We start from the raw sequence: 25,550 nt of genomic DNA, 5'->3' as shown, positions 1-25,550 counted from the left end.
CCAAACCTTCATATCATAACCGCTAACCGTTACACACAGCCTACATCGTTGTCACCATACTAGCTAACATCATAGTCAAGATAGCCACTAGAACAGAAGTGTTAGTAATCAGCTACAATCATGCAGTACAGTGTACAGTCAGCAAGCAGTTTAGCAGTTACACTGGTGGGATGGTGTATTCATACATGAATAAAACCAAACGCTTACCTTGACTTGGAAGAGTTCAAGTGTTTGCTAACCATAGCCAGCTAGTTAACATAGCATCCCTTTCTGTTTGAGTAGGCTAAACTAGCAGTCTCTCTCTCTCTCTCTCTCTCTCTCTCTCTCTCTCTCTCTCTCTCTCTTGCTTGTCCTTCATTTTTGAAGAAATAGCTTTTCCTTTCAGCACTGGATTAATTCTCTGATCCTTTGATTGGGTGACAACATATCAGTTCATGCTGCAAGAGCTCTGATAGGTTGGAGGACGTCCTCCGGAAGTCGCAATAATTACTGTGTAAGTCTATGGAAGAGAGTATTGTTGAGGCTAATGTAGGCCATTGTAAAACAGTGTGTTTTAATCCATTATTTGTTGATGTGAATATATTTAGTATAGTTTTTTAATGTTTCACTAAACGTCCTCCTCTGAAGAGCATCCACTGATTTACTGTATGTCCCTCCTTCCTCCTCCATCCTCCCTCCTTCCTCCTCCATCCTCCCTCCTTCCTTCCTCCTTCCTCACCCCTCCTTACTCCTCCTCCCTCCTCACCCTCTGATCCCCAGATGTAGCAGAACCACACAGAGCCTGTAATAAGAGGCAAACTAAAGCTAATAGGAGGTATTTACATGGTACTGGGTGTAACTGACACCAACCCGGCTGGGACAATTAGGGAAATTAATTACCTAACCATTTCTGTATTAATGGTGAAATAAAGCGAGGTAATTCAGTCAGTCAAAACAAATTTGGCAGTGGCTCTTTGGCAGTGATAATGCCTTCTGTAGCAGATTGTTGAACATCTCACTCACACTAGGTATTTTATTGGCATTTCCCAGCCTGGGTTCACATTTCCCCATCCTGTTTACCCTCTATTGGTATCCCCTACCACCAGAAAAGGAGTGGAATCTTTGTTGAGGGTGAGGTGTGTTTGCCACAGTAGGCTAGGACTTTTGGAAGAGAGAGGAGGAGAGAAAGAGAGAGAGAAGGAGAAGCAGAGAGATAGAAAGAGAAAGAGAGGGGGGAGGGGGAGAGAGAGAGGGGCTTCCGGAGCAGGGCTGCTCTCTGACAGCCTGGGAACCTAGAAGTGCCATCTGGCTTGAGGGGCCAAAGGACAGGGCTCAGCGACCTTTGACCCAGATCCCCCTTTTAGCAAACATCTCTGCAGTGCCAATTTATAGGCTCCTGAGGAACAATAAAAGGCCAGCCACGGCTGTCAGAGGCAGGGGCAGAGGCAGAGGCAGGGGCAGAGGCAGGGGCAGAGGCAGTGGCAGAGGCAGAGGCAGGGGCAGAGGCAGGGGCAGAGGCAGAGGCAGGGGCAGGGGCAGGCAGACAGTCAACATGTCTACAAGTGACTGGAGACACACCAGCGAGAGATAGAAAAAGACAGAGAAAAAGAGAAAGAAAAAGAGAGCAAGAGAGAAACTTAGGGACTGAGCAAGGGAAGAGGGAGAACAGCATAATTGATATCTATCCCAAGACATCAGGCAACAACAAAGAGTGTTTGACATTCAGTTCACATTTTCTCCTCATTAAACAACATGAAGGCAACATCAAACTTGGAGACATAACATATAGAGACGTTTTACAGATGTATAAAAAGGAAAGCTATTTTTACAGCAATATTAAGGATGATTTTTTGCCTTGTTTACTTGGCTATTAAATACATTCTTCCTGATGCAGCAGCGAGTTGTGGACCTTCAGAAGTTATGTCAGGAGCCATGGGTTAGGTGCCCAGTTGCAGCCAGGTTGTTTTTTTTTAACCAGGCAAGTCAGTTAAGAACACATTTTTATTTTCAATGACAGCCTAGGCACAGTCGGTACACTGCCTTGTTCAGGGGCAGAACAACAGCTTTCACCTCAGCTCGGGGATTTGATCTAGCAACCATTCGGTTACTAGTCCAAAGCTCTAACCACTAGGTTTCCTGCCGGCCCGGTATACAAGTCAGTATTTGACATCCATCCATGTCTGGGGATGTAGGTAGATGACTTGGAAACTGACCACCAGGGGAGACAGTGAGCGCTGTTACCTTCAAGTAGGTTTCAGTTTTGCTAGGATGTTGTGGATGGCGTATGGGCGTAAGCATCTGCCTCTGATTCCAAAGGACGCACATTTGTTTTTAAGCCTATCCTTAATTAACCCCTTACCCTACCGCCAGAAATCTCAATTTGGAGTTAATGTCTAACCTTAAGATTTCAGAGTTAATGCCTAAACTTAACCTGAAATGTTTCAACATTTGACATTTGCAACAACTGTGAAATTTGACGTTTAAGAAACATGGATGGATGACTAATTCTGACGCGAGACTGTGAGCTAGTTGAGCAGAACACTGCTTGAATCAATAGAACCCACTGAGCTGGGCAGGCCTCCCTGTGGCAGTAAACCCCACAAACAAGTGGCTTCACAACCAACCAATCGCCCCCTGGAGGAAAACATCAAACCAACTGAAAATACCTGTAGACAAAAGCTGAAACAAGGAACACAGCTCTTATGACAGTCATGTGAGATATTCACTCCGACCTTTTGGACTCTTTGCTTTTCTTCCATTCATTCTTTGTGTCATTCTCTCTCCTTTCCCTCTCTTTTTTTCCTGTTTTAAGAGGGGGATGGGTGAGTCCATCCGAGGATTCAGGCGTGAATAGACTTTTGTTTTGCTCTTTCTTCTTCCTCCTGACTGTGTCAATTGTGGGGTGCCCCTGGTGAAGGCCCCGGCTCCCTGAGATACAGTCTGACTGGCTAGTTAGAATTCTGGGGAGTCCCGCTAAGGCCTGACAGAGAGAGAGAGGTGCCGGCTGGCCACAGGGGCCATAAGGGTCAGGCCAGGAATGGTTTTCACAGAGAGAGAGAACAGCCTTGATCAGCTCAATTCCTGTCATCATAAAACTCTCTCCGTTCTATGGCAAAAACGCAGCATTTTGTGAGATTATGCACCTCTGCAGACCTATTACTGTGGCCAGATAATGAGCTAGCGAGGTCACATGTTAGTGTGTTGATCTATCTGATGCTACTCAGAGGCCAGATTATTCCATGTTGTTGTTTTTCCCACTTCTTTAATTAGCTTGGTGGGAATGCATGGATTTGCCTCATGGACCCCAGTGGAATGCACAAGTAACTTGACAGCACATCTCTCTCTCGCTCTCTCTCTTTATATGGAGTGGTGACATCACAGATGTAAATGGCCCAGGCCAGCATGGCATCCAGCGGTAGGAGGCAAGGAAATCCAGACATTTTGTTTCATGGGGAAGCGGCAGGATCGGTAATATTAACTATGTGGATAGGCCAGAGGTAATTGGACTGGGCCGTCAGGCCTTAAAATAATGCTCTGTTTCAGCATACGTCTCAATCGAGCGCAACAATCCAGTGGTGCCTTTGTTCCTCCCCTTTTGTTATGGAGTCAAAAATGTCGGCCCGCATTCACTTTTTTATTTTTTTGAATGGCAAGAAAATATTCCTTTGAGGTGCAGATTGACTGAGTGGCGCAGTGCAACCATTGCCCGGGAAAATATACCCAGATATGCTCAGCATTCCAGAACACTCAGCGGTGTCCCGGTAACCGGGGGAGATACACGCAACATGTCAGCTGAGCAGCACACCCACAGTTACATATACTCTACACAGTAGTAGTAGTAGTAGTAGCAGCAGCAGCAGCAGTAGTTGCAGTAGTAGTGGTAGTAGTAGTATTAGTAGCTTACATCACTGAGCTGAAGATTAATCATGTTTGTTGAAGTGACAGCACTGCCTTGTGTGTACTTTTGTTGAAATATTTTGGTTCTACTGTCAGAGATGAACATTTCTTGTCATTTTTTTGTCTACACAGTGAATGGGTGAACGAGGGGTGGTTTGGTTCCTTGTCCAATGGCTGCCTCCTCTGCACATGCACATACCAGAGGAGATATGCTCTGCTACTTCATGTCTGAAGCATCTACTCACGTAAAGCACAGGCAATTACCTATTACCTATGATAGTGGCTGCTATTGAACTGGAAACCCTCCCGTTCTGTCCCTCTCCCTCTCCTGCGTGAAACCCTCACGTTCCTCCCCTGTGTGCACTATTTTTATATGGCCACACCAATTGCAGGAGGCTCTTCAACTGTGAGGGGAGAGGAGGAGGTCTCTTTGGCAGGGTGCATGGCGATAATTAGGCTGTAATTACTTGCCGTGTGGCCGGCGGGCAACACTCTAAACTGTGTTAGATTATGCAGCAGTGTGAGGCCACATACAACCTTACACAACATCCTCTCCTCCACACACACAACGTCACCCATCATCTCCTCTCCTCTCCTCCACACACCGTCACTCATCACGCCATCCTCTGCTCACCACACACCCTCACTCATCACACTATCCTTTGCTCACCACACACACACCCTCACTCATCACGCCATACTCTCCTCACCACTGTCTCTCTGAAATTTGCCAATCAGAAGGCCTGCTGACACCGGCAGGATCCCGCCAACACCAAATGAAGGCACTTAGTGGGAAAATGAGGGGTGTATCTGGTAAGGGGTGTGGGACGGGTTGTGGCGGAGAGGCAGGATACATTTCTGTTTGTGTTTCAAGACCTGACCTCAGTATCTCGCTAGAGGGCCTTTTATGACCAGGGGCATAAAACACTTTAAGGTACAACGGCCATAATGCTGTACCCCCCTACTGCTGTACCCTCCATACCGCAGTACCCTCTATACCGCAGTACCCTCCATACTGCAGTACCCTTCATACTGCTGTACCCTCCATACTGCTATACCCTACATACTGCTGTACCCTCCATACTGCTGTACCCCCCCATACTTCTGTACCCCCCCATACTTCTGCACCCCTCATACCGCAGTACCCTCCATACTGCTGTACCCTCCATACCGCAGTACCATCCATAACGATGTACCCTCTATACTGCTGAAACCTTCCATACTGCTGTTTCCTCCATACTGCTGTTTCCTCCATACTGCTGTACCCATCATACTGCTGTACCCTCCATACTGCAGTACCCTCCATACTGCAGTTCCCTCCATACCGCAGTACCCTCCATAACCTCGTACTCTTCATACTGATGTACCTTCCATACTGCTGTTTCCTCCGTACTGCTGTTTCCTCCATACTGCTGTACCCCCATACTGTACCCCCCTACTGCTGTACCCTCCATACTACAGTACCCTCCATTCTGCAGTTCCCTCCATACTGCTGTACCCTTCATACTGCTGTACCCTTCATACTGCTGTACCCTTCATACTGCAATACCCTCCATACTGCTGTACCCTCCATAGTGCTGTACCCTCCATACTGCTGTACCCTTCATACCTCTGCAGCTTCTCCTTATCGCCTTACAGACAGAACAGGGTTGTCCTTGCCCCTAGTGACTCCTTCCTTATACCCTTCCCTCTACTCCCTTCCTCCTCCTTCCCTCTCTGGCCAAACCTGGCTGGGGATGGGCCCTATCTGCACGTTCCATCCACCCTGGAAAGGGCAAGCTTTAAGCGCCTGTCGTCCAGCTGCGTTCATGCAGAGGCTACCGGGTGTCTTGTGTCACAAGATGAGCTGAGCTCCCTGTCAAGGACAAATTGAATCCATTGGAGAGAGAGAAAGATAAATATTGCGGTGTATGAGTAATAACCTGAAGGAGGAACCTGAAGGAGGAACCTGAAGGAGGAACCTGAAGGAACAACCTGAAGGAATACCCTGAAGGTGGAACCTGAAGGAATACCCTGAATGCGGAACCTGAAGGAGGAACCTGAAGGCGCACAGATACCCCACAAAAAGTGGGAGGAGAGAGGGGAGAAGAGGAGAGGAGGGGGATCTGTTTTTTTGGGATTACGTACAGTGGCTGTCAAGCGAGTTTTTTTATTTTATTTATTTATCTTTGGGATGCTTAAGAGATGGTGAAGGTCAGGCTAAGTGTCTGCTCTCCAGCTTTGTTGTGTGAGCCAGATCAATTTATGAAATATGTCTGTTAACAATGCTGCAGATGTAATCTCTCACTCTCTCTCTCTTTTCCTATCTCTCTTTCTCCTCTTTTTCTCTCTCTCGCAGCCCACACTCTCTCTCCTTCTCTCTCTCTTTCTCCCTCTCTGCTCCCCCCTCTCTATCTGTCTGTGATCACTGTGGTTACCTCTCCTCTGTTGTTGTTTCTGCCTGGGATTAAGAGGTCACTGTATTTCTGCGGAGGAAAAGGAGACTAGTGTAATTCTAAAGGCTTTGGGTAGTGTCAATGCAGTTGTTGTATGGGTTCATCTCTATAAGCTGTCGTTTATTTTGATGCTGATGTACAGGTTTTATAGACTATATCATACTAGTTTTCCTAGAACATATTCCTCTTGTACTCGATAGCATGTGCTATAGACATCGGACCAGTTTTGAAGCGACAGCTCTTGTCGATCTTACGATTTTTATTTATTCACAAGTTACTTAATTTATATACAGGTAGACATTAGGTACATTCAGCGTGTGTTTGTCTCTGTCTATGAGGGGACATGAACTGACGTTTGACATTAGTTCCTACTTCACATTTTATTTTGAATTGTTCATGCCTTTTCGAACATGTGCAATTTCATGTGCCTTAATTACAAACTTTTATGGGATCTGTAAATATTAGTAAAAAAATGTAATAAAACGTTTTAATTATGAGCCTAGTTTAGCCAATGAAAAAGCACTGAGCTATAAGTGCTTAGTATAAAGATAATCTTTGCTACCACGGGTTTTTGGAATGATGTAGCTTTGGATAACTGCAAAAGTGTTGCTACAGCTCTCAAAAACATTGCTTCCCTGAATTGAGCTGGTTTTAAGTAGATAGACAAAATTCTGGAGGACAATGCCATGCTGACTCACGTGTTTACATGTGTGGGACAAGACGGGGCTAGGGTTGTAACAATTCCGTGAACTTTCGATAAATTCCCTGGTTTTCCAGAAATCCTGGTCGGAGGACTTTCTGCATATTCCCTCCTGATTCCGGGAAAACCAGGGATTTTTATTAAAGTTCCTGTATTTTTGCAACCCTAGGTGGGCCTAAGGCTTTAGAAGGTGTTAACAATGCTGAGTAGGCGTAAACAAAGAAGAACTCTCTAGGAAGTGTGAAAATCTAATTCAAAGGGAATTTCCTCTGACCGTTAAGTGGGATAACAAGTTTATCCAAATCTAAAGCAGCATAACTTTTCCATGTTTCCTTTAACTACAGTGATTGACGTAGCATTTTGAAGAACCTTCCTAAAATCCCAAAAGAAGCAAATCACTAGCATAACACTAGCAGCCTGTCAGTGCTGGACCGTTTCCACACTGTCAGTTTCTGTGTGTCAACTCTGCGCTGAGTTGTAGCATAATTCACATCATACTGTATATTTATGCTCTTTCTCTCTCATTGTGTTTTCCAAAGAGAGCACTTCCAGGGTGAGTCCCATCTGTCTCTCTCAGTGCAGAATGTCTGAATCTCCGGCCCAGAACTGACCAGACCAGACCGACCTGTGGCCTGGATGCCAGCCGTGGTGCCGGGTCCCCGGGCCCTCCTCGGTTAGGGAACCAGAGTAGGACACAGTTCCCATTTATACATTTCTCCTTTCCTCCCTGCCTCCCTCCTTTCATCCTCCCATCGTAAAAGTTCAGCGTTCACACAGCTCAGGTCAAACCTCAAAGTCGAGACGACGTCTGCCCTGTCAGACACCGTAGAGGGTTCTACTGTTTCCTGTTTCTTTTTTCTTCTGTTGGACCAAAATGAAGGAGTAAAAGAGCCTGTTGTTGTGTGGACGAAACATCTGAGTTTAATAATGTGTTCTGTGGAGATGGGTCACATTGTGTGTCTTCCCTCAAATGAACCGAAGGTAGTCTGGGAGAGGAGGACGAGGAGGGCAGAGAGGTGGGGAAAGAGGTGGGGAGAGAGGGGGGGAAAGGTGAGGAGAGAAGGGGGAGAAAGGGTGGGAGAGAGGGGGGAGAGTTAAGTTTGAGGTGAGCGGACCGGCCCGGGAAAATACTGGACGGCTGGTTTGTTTTGGCTGTGCCAGAACAACAACTTAATTTATTAACATAAATATAAACACTACGCTGGAACCACTAATCCCCAAAATGCGAGATTAAGAAATTAGAGATTGGGTTCCAAGATGACCCTTGTTTACAGTGTTCCTAGGGAGTTGATTGACAGAACACATGACAGGGGTACGTAGAAGATGGTGGAGGAAATGGCACGGGAGAAGTTGTGGTTAAGATGACGCCAGAGTGGAAGGCTGACGTTTTACGTGTTCCTATCCAAATGTGTTTTTTGTTCATTTCTTTGCTTTGTTTGTAACTTTTTTTAAACTAATTTTGAACATAATGTTGCTGCTACCGTCTATTATGACGTAAAATAACTTCTGGACATCAAGACATCAGAACTGCAATTACTCACCACAAACTGACAGAATCCTTTTTTTCCTTTAACGAGTCTGACGAGCCCGACGTGAATGACATACTGCTTTCCCGGGAACAGGCCCAGATCATTTGAAGAGAAGGCTGAGAAAAAGAGGCCAGAGGGCGGCCTGCCTTCTGAAAATTTGTAGGCGATCAAATAAACCCCCACTGCATTCCATTCTACATTCAAAACTATAATATCTCATGCTTCACGGAGTCGGGGCTGAACGGTGACATTATCAACATACAGCTGGCTGGTTATAAGCTGTATCGGCAGGATAGAACAGCGGCGTCTGGTAAGACAAGGGGTGGTGTACTATGTATTTTTGTAAATAACAGCTGGTGCACAATATCTAAGGAAGTCAAAAGGTTTTGCTTGTCGAGAGTATATCATGATAAACTGTAGACCACACTATCTACCTAGAAATTTTTCATCTGTATTTTTCGTAGCTGTCTACATACCACCACAGACTGAGGCTGGCACTAAGACCGCACTCAATGAGTTGTGTTCCGCCATAAGTAAACAGGAAAACGCTCACCCAGAAGCGACGCTCCTAGTGGCCGGGGACTTTAAAACTTCTTATGGCTGCAATCCCGGTAACGGGATCGATATGACAATAGCCAGTGAAAGTGCAGGGCTCCAGATTCAAAAAACAGAAATCTCATAATTAAAATTCCTCAGACATACATGTGTCTTATACCATTTTAAAGGTAATCTTGTTGTTAATCCCACCAAAGTGTCCGATTTCAAATATGCTTTTCAGCGAAAGCACCACAAACGATTATGTTAGGTCACACCAAACCACAATAAGCCATTTTTCCAGCCGAAGATAGAAGTCACAAAAAGCACAAATAGAGATAAAATGAATCACTAACCTTTGATGATCTTCATCAGATGACACTCATAGGACTTCATGTTACACAATACATGTATGTTTTGTTTGATAAAGTTCATATTTATATAAAAAAATCTGAGTTTACATTGGCGCGTTACATTCACTATTTCCAAAAACATCCAGTGATTTTGCATAGCCAAATCGTTTCAAGAGAAATACTCATCATAAATGTAGATGATAATACAAGTTATACACATGGAATTATAGATATACCTCTCCTTAATGCAACCGCTGTGTCAGATTTCAAAAAAACTTTACGGAAAAAGCAAACCATGCAATAATCTGAGACGGTGCTCAGACCAATAGTCAAATTAGCCGCCATGTTGGAGTCTACAGAAACCAGAAATTACATGATAAATATTCCCTTACCTTTGATCCCAGGTCCACAATAAATGCTTGATTTGTTCGATAATGTCCGTTATCTATGTCCAATTAGCTACTTTGGTTAGCGCGTTTGGTAAACAATTCCAAAGTCACGAAGCACGTTTACTAAATCCTGACGAAATGTCCAAAAGTTCCGTAACAGTCAGTAGAAACATGTCAAATGATGTATTGAATCAATCTTTAGAATGTTGTTATCATAAATCTTGAATAACGTTCCAACCGGAGAATTACATTGACTTCAGATGAGCGATGGAACGGAGCTCCCTCTCATGTGAATGTGCATGGTCAAAGAATGGTCACCTCATGGCAGTGGTGACTAATTCTCCTCTCATTCGCCCCCCCTTCACAGTAGAGTCATCAGACAAAGTTCTACAGACTGTTGACATCTAGTGGAAGCCGTAGGAAGTGAATACTCATTCATATCTCTCTGTGATTTCAATGGGATCTTGGTTGAAACTCGACCAGCCTCAGAATTTCCACTTCCTGTTTGTATTTTTTCTCAGGTTTTTGCCTGCCATATGAGTTATGTTATACTCACAGACATAATTCAAACCGTTTTAGAAACTTCAGAGTGTTTTATATCCAATACTAATAATAATATGCATATATTAGCAACTATGACTGAGGAGCAGGCCGTTTACTCTGGTCACCTCTGTGCACCTTTCATCCAAGCTACTCAATACTGCCCCTGCAGCCATAAGAAGTTAATGAAGGGAAATTTAAATCGGTCTTACCAAATTTCTATCAGCATGTGAAATGTGCAACCAGAGGGAAAAAACTCTTGACCAGCATTACTCCACACACAGAGACTCATACAGAGCTCTCCCTCACCCTCCATTTGGCAAATCTGACCATAATTATATCCTCCTGATTCCTGCTTACATGCAAAAATTAAAGCAGGAAGCACCAGTGACTAGATCAATAAAAAGTGATCAGATAAAGCAGATGCTAAACTACAGGACTGTTTTGCTAGCACCGACTGGAATATGTTTCAGGATTCCTCCGATGGCATTGAGGAGTACACCACATCAGTCATTAGCTTCATCAATAAGTGCATCGATGACGTTGTACCCACAGTGACCGTACGTACATACCCCAACCAGAATCCATGGATTACAGGCAACATCCGCACTGAGCAACAGGCTAGAGCTGCCCCTTTCAAGGAGCGGGACTCTAACCCGGAAGCTTAAAAGAAATCCCGCTATGCCCTCCGATGAACCATTAAACAGGCAAAGCGTCAATACAGGACTAAGATCGAATCGTTTTACACTGGCTCTGACGCTCGTTGGATGTGGCAGGGCCTGCAAACCATTGTAGATTACAAAGGGAAGCACAGCAGAGAGCTGCCCAGTGACACAAGCCTCGCAGACGAACTAAACTACTTCTATGTTCGCTTCGAAGCAAATAACACTGAAACATGCATGAGAGCACCAGATGTTCCAGAAGTCTGTGTGATCACGCTCTCTGCAGCCAATGTAAAACCTTTAAACATGTCAACATTCACAAGGCCGCAGGGCCAGACAGACTACCAGGACGTGTACTGTGAGCATGCGCTGACCAACTGGCAAGTGTCTTCACTGACATTTTCAACCTCTCCCTGTCCGAGTCTGTAATACCTACATGTTTCAAGCACACCACCATGGTCCCTGTGCCCAAGAACATTAAGGTAACCTGCCTAAATGAATACCGACCCATAGCACTCACGTCTGTAGACATGAAGTGCTTTGAAAGGCTGGTCATGGCTCACATCAACGCCATTATCCCAGAATCCCTAGACCCACTCCAATTTGCATACTGCCCAAACAGATCCACAGATGATGCAATATCTTTTGCACTCCACACTGCCCTTTCACACCTGGACAAAATAATACCTATGTGAGAATGCTATTCATTAACTACAGCTCAGCATTCAACACCATAGTTCCATCATAGCTCATCAATAAGCTAAGGACCCTGGGACTAAACACCTCGCTCTGCAACTGGATCCTGGTCTTCCTGACGGCCACCCCCAGGTGGTGAAGGTAGGTAACAACACATCTGCCACGCTGATCCTCAACACAAGGCCCCCTCAGGGCTGCGTGCTCAGTCCTCTCCTGTACTCCCTGTTCACTCATGACTGTACGGCCAGGCACGACTCCAACACCATCATTAAGTTTGCCGATGACACAACCGTGGTAGGCCTGATCAACGACAACAACGAGACAGCCTGTAGGGAGATGGTCAGAGACCTGGCCATGTGGTGCCAGGACCACAACCTCTCCCTCAAGGTGATCGAGACAAAGGAGATGATTGTGGACTACAGGAAAAAGAGGACAGAGCACGCCTCTATTCTCATCGGTGGGGATGCAGTGGAGCAGGTTGAGAGCTTCAAGTTCCTTGGTGTCCACATCACCAACAAACTAACATGGTCCAAACACACCAAGACAGTCGTGAAGAGGGCATGACAAAACCTATTCCCCCTCAGGAGACTGAAAATCCTCAGATCCTCAAAAGGTTCCACAGCTGCACCATCAAGAGCATGCTGACTGGTTGCATCACTGCCTGGTATGGCAACTGCTCGGCCTCTGACCACAAGGCACTAAGCTTCCTGTCATCCAGGGCCTCTATACCAGGCGGTGTCAGAGGAAGGCCCTTTAAATTGTCAAAAACTCCAGCCACACTAGTCACAGACTGTTCTCTCTGCTACCGCATGGCAAGTGGTACCGGAGCACCAAGACTAGACAGCTTCTACCACCAAGCCATAAGACTCCTGAACACCTAATCAAATGGCTACCCAGACTATTTGCATTGCCCCCCCCCCCTTTTACACTACTGCTACTCTCTGTTGTTATCATCTATGCATAGTCACTTTAATAACTCTACCTACATGTACATATTACCTCAATTGCCTTGACTAACCGCACATTGACTCTGTACCGGTACCCCACTATACAGTGGGGCAAAAAAGGATTTAGTCAGCCACCAATTGTGCAAGTTCTCCCACTTAAAAAGATGAGAGAGGCCTGTAATTTTCATCATAGGTACACTTCAACAATGACAGACAAAATGAGGGAAAAAATCCAGAAAATCACATTGTAGGATTCTTAATGAATTTATTTGCAAATTATGGTGGAAAATAAGTATTTGGTCACCTACAAACAAGCAAGATTTCTGGCTCTCACAGACCTGTAACTTCTTCTTTAAGAGGCTCCTCTGTCCTCCACTCGTTACCTGTATTAATGGCACCTGTTTGAACTTGTTATCAGTATAAAAGACACCTGTCCACAACCTCAAACAGTCACACTCCAAACTCCACTATGGCCAAGACCAAAGAGCTGTCAAAGGACACCAGAAACAAAATTGTAGACCTGCACCAGGCTGGGAAGACTGAATCTGCAATAGGTAAGCAGCTTGGTTTGAAGAAATCAACTGTGGGAGCAATTATTAGGAAATGGAAGACATACAAGACCACTGATAATCTCCCTCGATCTGGGGCTCCACGCAAGATCTCACCCCGTGGGGTCAAAATGATCACAAGAACGGTGAGCAAAAATCCCAGAACCACACGGGGGGACCTAGTGAATGACCTGCAGAGAGCTGGGACCAAAGTAACAAAGCCTACCATCAGTAACACACTTCGCCGCCAGGGACTCAAATCCTGCAGTGCCAGACGTGTCCACCTGCTTAAGCCAGTACATGTCCAGGCCCGTCTGAAGTTTGCTAGAGAGCATTTGGATGATCCAGAAGAAGATTGGGAGAATGTCATATGGTCAGATGAAACCAAAATAGAACTTTTTGGTAAAAACTCAACTCGTCGTGTTTGGAGGACAAAGAATGCTGAGTTGCATCCAAAGAACACCATACCTACTGTGAAGCATGGGGGTGGAAACATCATGCTTTGGGGCTGTTTTTCTGCAAAGGGACCAGGACGACTGATCCGTGTAAAATGAAAGAATGAATGGGGCCATGTATCGTGAGATTTTGAGTGAAAACCTCCTTCCATCAGCAAGGGCATTGAAGATGAAACGTGGCTGGGTCTTTCAGAATGACAATGATCCCAAACACACCGCCCGGGCAACGAAGGAGTGGCTTCGTAAGAAGCATTTCAAGGTCCTGGAGTGGCCTAGCCAGTCTCCAGATCTCAACTCCATAGAAAATCTTTGGAGGGAGTTGAAAGTCCGTGTTGCCCAGCAACAGCCCCAAAACATCACTGCTCTAGAGGAGATCTGCATGGAGGAATGGGCCAAAATACCAGCAACAGTGTGTGAAAACCTTGTGAAGACTTACAGAAAACGTTTGACCTCTGTCATTGCCAACAAAGCGTATATAACAAAGTATTGAGATAAACTTTTATTATTGACCAAATACTTATTTTCCACCATAATTTGCAAATAAATTCATAAAAAATCCTACAATGTGATTTTCTGGATTTTCCTTCTCATTTTGTCTGTCATAGTTGAAGTGTACATATGATGCAAATTACAGGCCTCTCTCATCTTTTTAAGTGGGAGAACTTGCACAATTGGTGGCTGACTAAATACTTTTTTTGCCCCACTGTATATACTGTACTGTATTCTCGCTATTGTTATTTTACTGCTACTCCTTATTTACTTGTTACTTTTATTTATTGGTTAAGGGCTCGTCAGTAAGTATTTCACTGTAAGGTCTACACCTGTTGTATTCGGGGCATATGACAAATAGAATTTGATTTGATTTGAGGAAGAGACCTTACTAGAAAATTACAGCAGGTACACATAAAACAACATTTGCATTTTGTGAATGATGTAAATAAGGGCTTTGTGTGATCTCAGGGTAGAGAACCATGACGGTGTACTGGAAGTTGCAGATCAGTACGCTAAACAAAACAACAATCTGTTGTCCATCCCTTCTTTACGTCTAGACTCAGTGAGGTCGACTGGAGAGCTTTATGTCCAGTGGTTGTCAACACTCTTTTCATAGAACGGTGCCCTATTCCCTTATACCAGAGTCTAGATTCAGCATGTTATTATTATCGCTAGAAATGAAGACATCGGTATATGATTTTATTTAATCCATCTAGTCCAAACTGTGGATTACTCTTAATTGTATGGAAATAACCTACAGCAACATTTCTTTCCCTCTCTTTTTCTTCCCAGAGTTCAGTAGCTTGTAGATCTTTAATTATGTATCATATTCTTTTGCCCTGTTTTATGGAAACTCCAGAATGGATTCGCTCAAGTCATTGACTTGAAAGTTTGAAAACCTCTAGTGACAAGAATATTAATGTGGCAGAAGTGTCATATCTGTTTCAGCTCATGCATATTCAATGTCCCTCCAGCTCTCCAAGATTTATGTCAGCCCAAGCAGCAGTGTAGTTTTCCACCATTGGAGATGATAGCATGCTAAATTGCTGTTATCGGGAGCAGTTCTCTTTTCCTCCCCGTCTCCAGGTCGGGGTTAGGAGTAGACCCACTAACTGGAGGAGACATTCAGGCTGCTGACGTCAATAGTGATCACCACCGCTGCTCCACTCTCTCTCTGTAGTAGGGAATGAAAACTCTGTCATGGGTAAAATAGTATATTTTGGAAGGAGATTAGGGGTGATCCCGTGGATTATCTTTTAATTAAGGACGGTTGAGTTGTGCCCACTCTGGTGGAGCAAATGCCCAGCTGCTAATGAAGTTTAAACAGACATACTTTATTTAATTAGGGCTAATCACTGGGGCCCAAAGTCCGGCTCTCTTTGATCTGCCTGTCGCACTGTAATCTTCCTGTCAGATAGCATCTCCCCCGTTTTCCCTGGCTCCTTTTGAGATGCTGCTACGGGAGGTCCAAGATTAACCATGGGTTAATTGAGACAGCGGAGGTGGGGAAGAGTGTGTGTGTGTGTGTGTGTGTGTGGGTGTGTGCGTGCGTGTGTGTGTGTGTGTGTGTGTTTGTGTGTGTGTGTGTGTGTGTGTGTGTGTGTGTGTGTGTGTGTGTGTGTGTGTGTGTGTGTGTGTGTGTGTGTGTGTGTGTGTGTGTGTGTGTGTGTGTGTGTGTGTGTGTGTGTTGTGTGTGTGCGTAAGTGCGAGAGTATGTGTTAGGGAGAGAGAGAGAGGAAAAAGAGAGGCAAAGAGGCAGAGGTAAGGAGGGGGAAAAGATAGATGGATGTATTTGTGGCCTCAGAAGTCATCCTGTTTTCTTAGGCCCGGCTCCCCTCCATGTGGATGTCAATTCAATTCTAAGAGCTTTAGTGGCATGGGAAACATATGTTTACACTGGCAAGGCAAGTGAAATAGATAATAAACAAAAGTGAAATAAACAATACAAATGAATTGAATGGGAGACAACCAAAGCCTCTGCTGATTGCTGCACCAGGCTGTGTTGGATTCTTCCTCCCTGTCTGACTGTTTGACATTAGGGACACTAGGGGGCCATCGATCTGCTTCATAATTCCTTGTATGCGTGCATGTGTGTGTGTGTGTGTGTGTGTGTGTGTGTGTGTGTGTACATACGCGTGCTCATGTGTGTGGAAGAGAGCATAGAAAAATATTGAGGATGTTGTCCCCACAGTAACTTTACGTACATACCCCAACCAGAAGCCATGGATTACAGGCAACATTCGCACTGAGCAAAAGGATAGAACTGCCGCTTCAAGGTGCGGGACTCTAACCCGAAAGTTTATAAGAAATCCTGCTATGCCCTTCGACGAACCATCGAACAGGAAAAGCGCCAATACAGGACTAAGATTGAATCATACTACACCGACTCTGACGCTCGTCGGATGTGGCAAGGCCTGCAAACTATTACAGACTACAAAGAGAAGCACAGCTGCGAACTGCAATCTATATTGCACTCCACACTGCCCTTTCCCACCTGAACATAAGGAACACCTACGTGAAAATGCTATTCATTGACTACAGTTCAGCGTTCAACACCATAGTGCCCTCAAAGCTCATCAATAAGCTAAGGATCCTGGGACTAAACACCTATCTCTGCAACTGGATCCTGGACTTCCTGACGGGCCGCCCCAAGGTGGTGAGGGTAGGTAGCAACACATCCGCCACGCTGATCCTCAACACTGGAGCCCCTCAGGGGTGCGTGCTCAGTCCCCTGCTGTACTCCCTGTTCACCCACGACTGCATGGCCAGTCATGACTCCAACACCCTCATTAAGTTTGCAGACGACACAACAGCCTGATCACCTACAACGACGAGACCTGGCCGGGTCGTGCCAGAATAACAACCTCTCCCTCAACATAATCAAGACAAAGGAGATGATTGTGGACTAAAGGAAAAGGAGGACCGAGCACTCCTCCATTCTCATTGAAGGGACTGTGGTGGAGCAGGTTGAGTATGGCCCAGTACATCACTGGGACTAAGCTGCCTGCCATCCAGGACCTCTACACCAGGCGGTGTCAGGGGAAGGCCCTAAAAATTTGTGAAAGACCCCCGCCACCCCAGTCATAGACTGTTCTCTCTGCTACCGCATGGTAAGCGGTACCGGAGCGCCTGGTCTAGGACCAAAAGTCTTCTAAACAGCTTTTACCCCCAAGCCATAAGACTCCTGAACATCTAATCAATGGCTACCCGGACTATTTGCATTGTGTCTCGCCACCCACCCCCCTCTCTGTAATTGAGAGACAGAAGGAGAGTTAGGGAGTGAGTGAGTGAGACTTTTTGTCTCCTTTCCCTCCTCTCTGCAAACCATTCTCCTTGTCTCTCTCTCTCTCTCTCTCTCTCTCTCCCGTCTTCCATCGCTCTCTCTCCCAACCCCCCTCTCTCTCTCTCTCCGAGCTTGCCAATAAATCAGTGATTTATATTCTGATAAGAGACTAAAACGCTGCATGCATATTCATACCTTAAGCTGTTGATTAACAATCGCTATGTTATAGTATAAAATGTCTATTGTTTTATTTGGAACAGAACGCAGCACGAAATAGTTAGTCAAGGCTGTTCCACGTCTCCACAATGAGATTTACCGCTTTAATTATCCAAAGTAAAATGTACAAATTATTCATAGGCTGCTTAAAACTCAGTTAATGGAATTATGCATCACAATTTGTGAATAATTACATTTTTCCTTCAGATTGTGACAGAATAGTTAATGTATTAATAGACGTACACAAAGTCAAGTCAAAACGTCAGTCCTGGGGGTAGGAGTGCTTTGCTTTCAAGAGAATGTTCCCCTTATTAAATAAGTTACAGGGAGACGAGTGTGCTCAGGAAACAAACACAAAGGTGGGAGAGAAGGGAGAGAATGAGATTGAGAGAGAGAAGGACAGAGAGAGGGAGAGTAAGAGAGAGAGGGAGAGTAAGAGAGAGAGGGAGAGAGAGAGAGCGAGAGAGAGAGAGAGAGAGAGAGAGGGAGAGTAAGCGAGAGAGGGAGAGTAAGAGAGAGAGAGAGAGAGTAAGAGAGAGAGAGAGAGAGAGTGAGAGAGAGAGAGAGATGGAGATAGCTGCTCACTGTGTTAAACACATTGTTGTCTCCAAGGCCCCTGGGTAACAGATTAAATATTAAAGGCCGTGTTTATTAGCAGGATGAAAGACAAAAGGCTTCTTCCCTTTGACTTCTGCACATTGACACTTGGCACATAACAAACACAATCTGATCAGGTCTTGATCCATAATGGATGACCCTCCCACTTTCAAAAAGAGCATTATTAAAGAATTTAAGAAAATGGGGAATATCAGCATTTTGTCGACGGAATCGACGATACCAATAATTTTTTTAATCAACTTTACCAGTCAAATATTTGCAAATGTGAATTTGTTTTAATTGCTTAGTAGGATATCACAAAAACAACATTGTCAGTATTGTCAGTGGAATTAACAGCTACTAAAGATGATCCATGTTTAAAATTAACTCTGCCACTTTTCAACCTCACATTCATTATCTCAAGCACGGTACATTTCTATGTTTTGTAGAAAAATATTTAACATTAAAAAGTTATACCCGGTGACATCATGAAAAGTTAAAACGTTTAAAAAAAACTTGATTTTGAAACACTATGAGATTTACGGTGAAGTGGGGAGCAAGAAAAGAGACTCCTGGCTAGAAAGTTGTTTCAGGTTTTGAAAATCACCGTTTCTTACTTTTAAACCTACCCTATGATGTCACAGAGAAGCATTTTTTAGGGCCTTTCTTCTTCTCTTTATAACCACAGATCATAGAAATTGTTGTTTTCACATATGTTACTAGTTTCAGGAAACTATAGTAAGTGGTATGGTGCTGGAGATAATGAATATGAGGTTGAAAAGTTTGCAGAGTTGCCCTTTGAATTAAACTGTGATTTTGAAATGTAGATTCGTCCCGCCCATACATTCAATATCCCCATAAGCAAAACATGTACAGTACTCAACACCAGCAGAAGAGAAGAAGTGACTTAGAAAGCTGAGCCGCTATCACCACGATTTCTAATATCAACCCTCCCTCATGACAGTTTTCTACAGATGAAGGATCTTATTACTCTGTTACAGAAGAATTTTCCTGCAATGCATGACATTTCTAACTTGTAGTGTATTTGAGTTTTAAATAGGCTTCTGATGTTTGTAATAATTTCCACTTTGAAATTTCAGAATTTGTTTTCCTTTAGGATTATTTTCCTGCAGTAGCAAATTGGCTCAAATTAAGATCCTACATCTGTATGACCTATTTTGCACGTCTTTCAAAGGAGCCAGAGGCCTGGGTGACGTTTAATGTTGTTAGCAGTTTAACCCTTAGCCTCTGTCCTTGAGGCCCTGTCATGTCCAAGTGGCACACCAAATAAGCACTTTTGACATAGGGGCTCCCTTGGCTTGCGGCCCCTGCCTCTGCCGACAGCTCCACACAAAAGGCCCCTTCGCTATTGATTGCCCTTTGCTGTTATGCAAATCGGGGGGCCTTGCAGTCTCTGCCCGACGCGCAGAGGAAGGTTATAGAGAGGAGCCACTGCAAAGCTTGTTTTTGTCACAGTAGTCTCTGGTGTCGTTTCTCAGCAGTTCAGTTCCGGGCCTCTGTTTTTTTTTCATCCTCTCATGACTGTGCTTCCCCCCCCAACTGGAGATGACATGTTCCATGACAGAGACAAAACCAGGAGAGGCACACACACACACACACACACACACACACACACACACACACACACACACACACACACACACACACACACACACACACACACACACACACACACACATCCAAACACACATCCACACACACACACACACACACACACACACACACACACACACACACACACACACACACACACACACACACACACACACACACACACACACACACACACACACACACAATTGTTTGCGTGAACTCACACACTCATGTTCTCTATCATATTTCGACCTATGCTCACTCAGTCGCTGGACACAAAGCACTCCCCATAACTTTGGTTGATATGCTTCCCTGCCTAATGCCTCTACCAGCTGTGTATTTGTGTGTCCCTGGGGAGGCCAGGCATGGCTGGTGTGGTGACCTGATAACATCTGGGAGAAAGTGGTGGCTTTGCCCACATGCTGCAAGCCTACTCCAGAGCTTCCAGGGTCCGTCTCCCTCACACTTTTCAACACTTCCTTGACACCCGCTTAATACACATTCCAGTGGTGGAAATCCAAGCACACTCTGTATTTTATTAAAACGTAGGCCTCCAGGGCTATTTCTCATAATGTTTGAAGTGAAAGTACTGTACCAGTCATGTTACCATCTGAAAAACCAACTAACAGCGAAGACCCAAATGTTGTTTTAAACCCGAGTGTCTCATCAACCACCTTAACTAGGGCTATGACTGCTAGCTATGCTATTTGAAGTAATGCACAAAATGAAAGAATTTGACATGTACTGTAGCTGTCTAGCTCACTCAGTGCATTAGCACTATTTGCAACATTTACCAAAAGGATTTAGTCATTTCAAGCCTGCAGAGATTTTGCCTGAAATTAGATTTGATTTCTCAGGCTTTCTAAAACAGTTAACTTGCTTTTCATTCCTGCTTTTAAAAACGTATATAAATGATGGCGTTTAGTAAGAGAAGAACAAAGATGTGTAAAAACATGAGTTGAAGGCTGTTGCTCTTTAAATATTTGACTGTAGCTCTGACCTTCAGATGACATGGGGTTATCTAGACATCGGAACATGCCGTCCAGGGAATGTAAGACAGGACATCAAACAAAGAGGAGAGAATGTTTATCCAAGCCTGATGTGGTTTTCTATTTTTTACCACCCAGCTTTTCAGACACTCCTTCGCGGTCCATTTACATATAGTTACATAAACCCTTGAAAGAGTTGGAGTGAGGGAAGAGGGAGATAGGAGGGTTCTTACAGTCAACTTGTGTGTATCAGTTAGTCGGAGAGCTCTACTGAAACAGAATCCCCAGGGTTTAGACAGCTCACACACACACAAGCTTGGCTGAGCTTATGTGAGCGTGTTTATTGTGTATGTGTGTGTATGCGTGTGTGTGTGTGTCATAAAACAAAGCCCATGGAACCATGACATTTCACACCACGTCCACATACCAATGTGTGTGTGCTGTGTCATATCCCCGAAATTCTCACGGAACCAGAATGCGAGAGAGAAAATGATAGAGGAAATGGGAGGGAAAAAAGAATGCATCACAGACAGCTAGGAGATGGACGTGATCCACTCAGAAGAGGAAAAATCAACAAGAACGGAATGGGGAGGAGGAAGAATTGGCGTAAAATAATAAAAACAGAAAAGACTTGTTTCCATCCCTTTCCCAGCTGTTTTCCCATGGAAAAGGACTGCTTGTTACAGATGAGGGAATGTGCCTGTTGGGATCTGGAATTGACAGTGTGTGTCTGCTTAGCTACATTAGTTAACAACCCTAGTTAGCCCACACCTCGCTGAGAACAGTCAATAAACAATTAGTCCAGCATATGGACTCCAAAATGTATTGTTTCCCGTCTCCAAGACTGTGTGTTCTCTCCCTCAGTTGACTCTGTGTAACTCTAAGATTTCCTGAGACGTTCACTGATTAGAAGACAAGGGTAGTGATAATCAATGGTTCAATTATACTGCCCTTAGTTCAGCCCATCAGAACAGCTGATAAGTACAAGGACTGGATAGGTTTCCACCAAGTTGTTTCCACCTGTCCAGACATCCATGATCAGTGACTAAGAGGTAAAGGTGACTAGAAAATGAAGCTGTTTTGGCCCTTGGCTTGTGCTGGTCTTGTACTGTTATGTCTTCTGTATTACAGCAGCCTGTCAGGTGGGACCTTGAGAGAACTCTGTTTGGTGTTTATGGCTTCTCTCTTTGAATTTCAATGTATCTCTCCATAGAAAAGCTGCAGGTTAAATAATCCCTTTGAATAAGGACAGACTCAGGCGAACTAAACCTGAACCCTGTTGCTGATGTCTTCATTGAGAGGTGTTTCTGGCTTTCTTTTTCTTTCAGCCACCATCAAAAGTTCAAGAGCCAGGGTGTTTTGTATTCACGGAGGAGAGAACCTTCAAAACCCTCTAGATGAAAGAGGCACACAGTGTAAGTCTGAAAGGTAAAGGAGAGAAGAGGAAGAGGGCTCATAGAGTACAGGAAGAGGAAGAAAAGTGTGCACTTCCACAAAGATGATCTACACAACAGTATGCACTTCCATAGAGTGGCTTAATTTTTGGGGCCTAACAAGGGTGGTCAAAAGTGCCCACTTCTTAAAAAGTGAACACTTCCCTCTGCAGAAGTGAAAGGCAAATTGCTTACATGGACAGCAATGGATTAGAAAGTACTTACAGTACCTCCTCTGGTCATGTTTGTGTTCATGGAGAACGGACAGGATGTGGGGGTTACAGGTAGATCTAGCTATATAAGTCTGCTGTGGGATGTCTATGTCCCAAATGGTACCCTATTACTATATAGTGCATTACTTTTCAGATCCCTATGTGTTGTTGTGCCCATTGTGAACTACATAGTGTATAGGGTGCCATTTGTGACGTAATCCATGTCTATTGTATAACCCTCCACCTTGTCAGATGCTGCAGGCCCAGAGAAGTATCTGGGATGCCGGAGAGTTTAGCAGGGACACATTCAGTTGAAATAGCTGCTGATTGAGCTAATAGTGTGTTCCCGTAGGTTGTGTTTTGATCGTCTACCCATGTCTTCTTCCCATTCTCTATAAAACATATTTTCCTGACAAGCCTGCAGTGGTAGCTGATGTAATCCTTGTCATCGTGAAAAGAGGAATGTCACGATTAGTTTAACTTTGTAATCAGAGTTTGTGAAAATATAACATCTTCCCGAACTTTCTTGAGTGTTTTAATAGAATTTCTTTGCAAATATTCTCCCACAGATACAAAAAATCATGCCGATTACAAAGCATTTTGACGCTATGTCGAAGCTTCTGCTTATTGTGGCTACAGTGTGTCTGTGATATTTAAAAAGCACATTAGCATCGTGTTGAATTGTTCCATCTAGCTTGTGGAGTTCTTATCGTCAGAAAGTGAATGTACTCCTGAAGGACGACACTGCAGTTGAAGCATTAGTAACGGTACTCCATGGGCGTTTGATAGTTTGATAAGAATGCTGTTTTTTTAAATCTTTGGCATAACGTTGTTGTTTTTTACCCAGACAGTAAAGATTCCATTTTCTTTTATGATAAAGCTCCACAAATCAAATCAAACCAAATCAAATTGTATTAGTCACATGCACCGAATACAAGAGCTGTAGACCTTACAGTGAAATTCTTACTTACGAGCCCCTAACCAACAATGCACTTAAAAAAAATATGGATAAGAATAAGAAATAAAAGTAATTTAAGAGCAACAGTAAAATAACAATAGCGAGACTATGTACAGGGGGGTACTGGTACAGAGTCAATGTGCGGGGGCACTGGTTAGTTGAGGTAATATGTACATGAAGGTAGAGTTATTAAAGTGACTATGCATAGATGATAACAACAGAAATTAGCAGTGGTGTAAAAGGGGGGGGGGGGCAATGCAAATAGTCTGGGTAGCTATTTGATTAAGTGTTCAGGAGTCTTATGGCTTGGTGGTAGAAGCTGTCTAGTCTTGGTGCTCCGGTACCACTTGCCGTGCGGTAGCAGAGAGCACAGTCTGTGACTAGGGTAGCTGGAGTCTTTGACAATTTATAGGGCCTTCCTCTGACACCGCCTGGTATAGAGGCCCTGGATGACAGGAAGCTTAGTGCCTTGTGGTCAGAGGCCGAGCAGTTGCCATACCAGGCAGTGATGCAACCAGTCAGCATGCTCTTGATGGTGCAACTATAGAACCTTTTGAGGATCTGAGGATTTTCAGTCTCCTGAGGGGGAATAGGTTTTGTCATGCCCTCTTCACGACTGTCTTGGTGTGTTTGGACCATGTTAGTTTGTTGGTGATGTGGACACCAAGGAACTTGAAGCTCTCAACCTGCTCCACTGCATCCCCACCGATGAGAATGGGGGCGTGCTCTGTCCTCTTTTTCCTGTAGTCCACAATCATCTCCTTTGTCTCGATCACGTTGAGGGAGAGGTTGTTTTCCTGGCACCACATGGCCAGGTCTCTGACCATCTCCCTATAGGCCAGGTCTTGTTGTTGTTGGTGATCAGGCCAACCACTGTTGTGTCATCGGCAAACTTAATGATGGTGTTGGAGTCGTGCCTGGCCGTGCAGTCATGAGTGAACAGGGAGTACAGGAGAGGACTGAGCACGCACCCCTGAGGGGCCCCTGTGTTGAGGATCAGCGTGGCAGATATGTGTTGTTACCTACCCTTACCACCTGGGGGCGGCCCGTCAGGAAGTCCAGGATCCAGCTGCAGAGGGAGGTGTTTAGTCCCAGGTCCTTAGCTTATTGATGAGCTTTGAGGGCACTATGGTATTGAACGCTGAGCTGTAGTCAATGAATAGCATTCTCACATAGGTGTTCCTTTTGTCCAGGTGGGAAAGGGCAGTGTGGAGTGCAATAGAGATTGCATCATCTGTGGATCTGTTTGGGCAGTATGCAAATTGGAGTGGGTCTAGGGTTTCTGGGATAATGGCGTTGATGTGAGCCATGACCAGCCTTTCAAAGCACTTCATGGCTACAGACGTGAGTGCTACGGGTCGGTAGTCATTTAGGCAGGTTACCTTAGTGTTATTTGGCACAGGCACATGAGTTCCTTGGTGGACTTGGTGCATGAATGTATATTATACATGCTATGTGTTATGCTACCTTAGCAGGCTTAGTGCTCAGTGAAGTTGGACTGATCTCCAAACTCAGTACCTCAGTACCAAACTCAGTACCTCAGTACCAAACTCAGTACCTCAGTACCAAACTCAGTACCTCAGTACCAAACTCAGTACCTCAGTACCAAACTCAGGTAGGAGTCTATCCTTTTGCGGTTGGCTGACACTTTGAATTATGCATCACTATATGTAGATCATCATTAAATATGGGCTAGGCTTTCCTACAGACTGAGGTTGCAGGAGATTATTAGAGTTGGAGAGTCAGTGGAGTGGTCTGTGTGAGGTTAGTTTGTTTCCTGTGGTCACTAGTATAGAGGTTCTTACCCACTCAAGGCCAGGGCTTCCCCATGTGCTTCTATCCACTTCATGCCCAGGAGAATTGGCCTTATTGTGTTATGGGCGATGGAAAAGGTTCACTGCCCCACCCAGCCACTTGGGCCCTGGAGAGTGTTTTTGACATGCAGTGAACAGCCCTCATCACAACACTTCTCACACAAGCGCCTCTCCACTCAATGAGCGTGGACCCCAGCTGGGATGGCCATTGATTCCCCCGTAACATGCCGATTGTTCCCTTCAGGAGAAGGAGGAGAGGGGTGGAGTGAGTGGGGCGG

The sequence above is a fragment of the Salvelinus alpinus genome, chromosome 5 (assembly GCF_045679555.1).
Source record: "Salvelinus alpinus chromosome 5, SLU_Salpinus.1, whole genome shotgun sequence".
Taxonomy (NCBI): domain Eukaryota; kingdom Metazoa; phylum Chordata; class Actinopteri; order Salmoniformes; family Salmonidae; genus Salvelinus; species Salvelinus alpinus.
The sequence above is the reverse complement of the archived record's forward strand: the minus strand, read 5'-3'. Positions refer to the sequence as shown.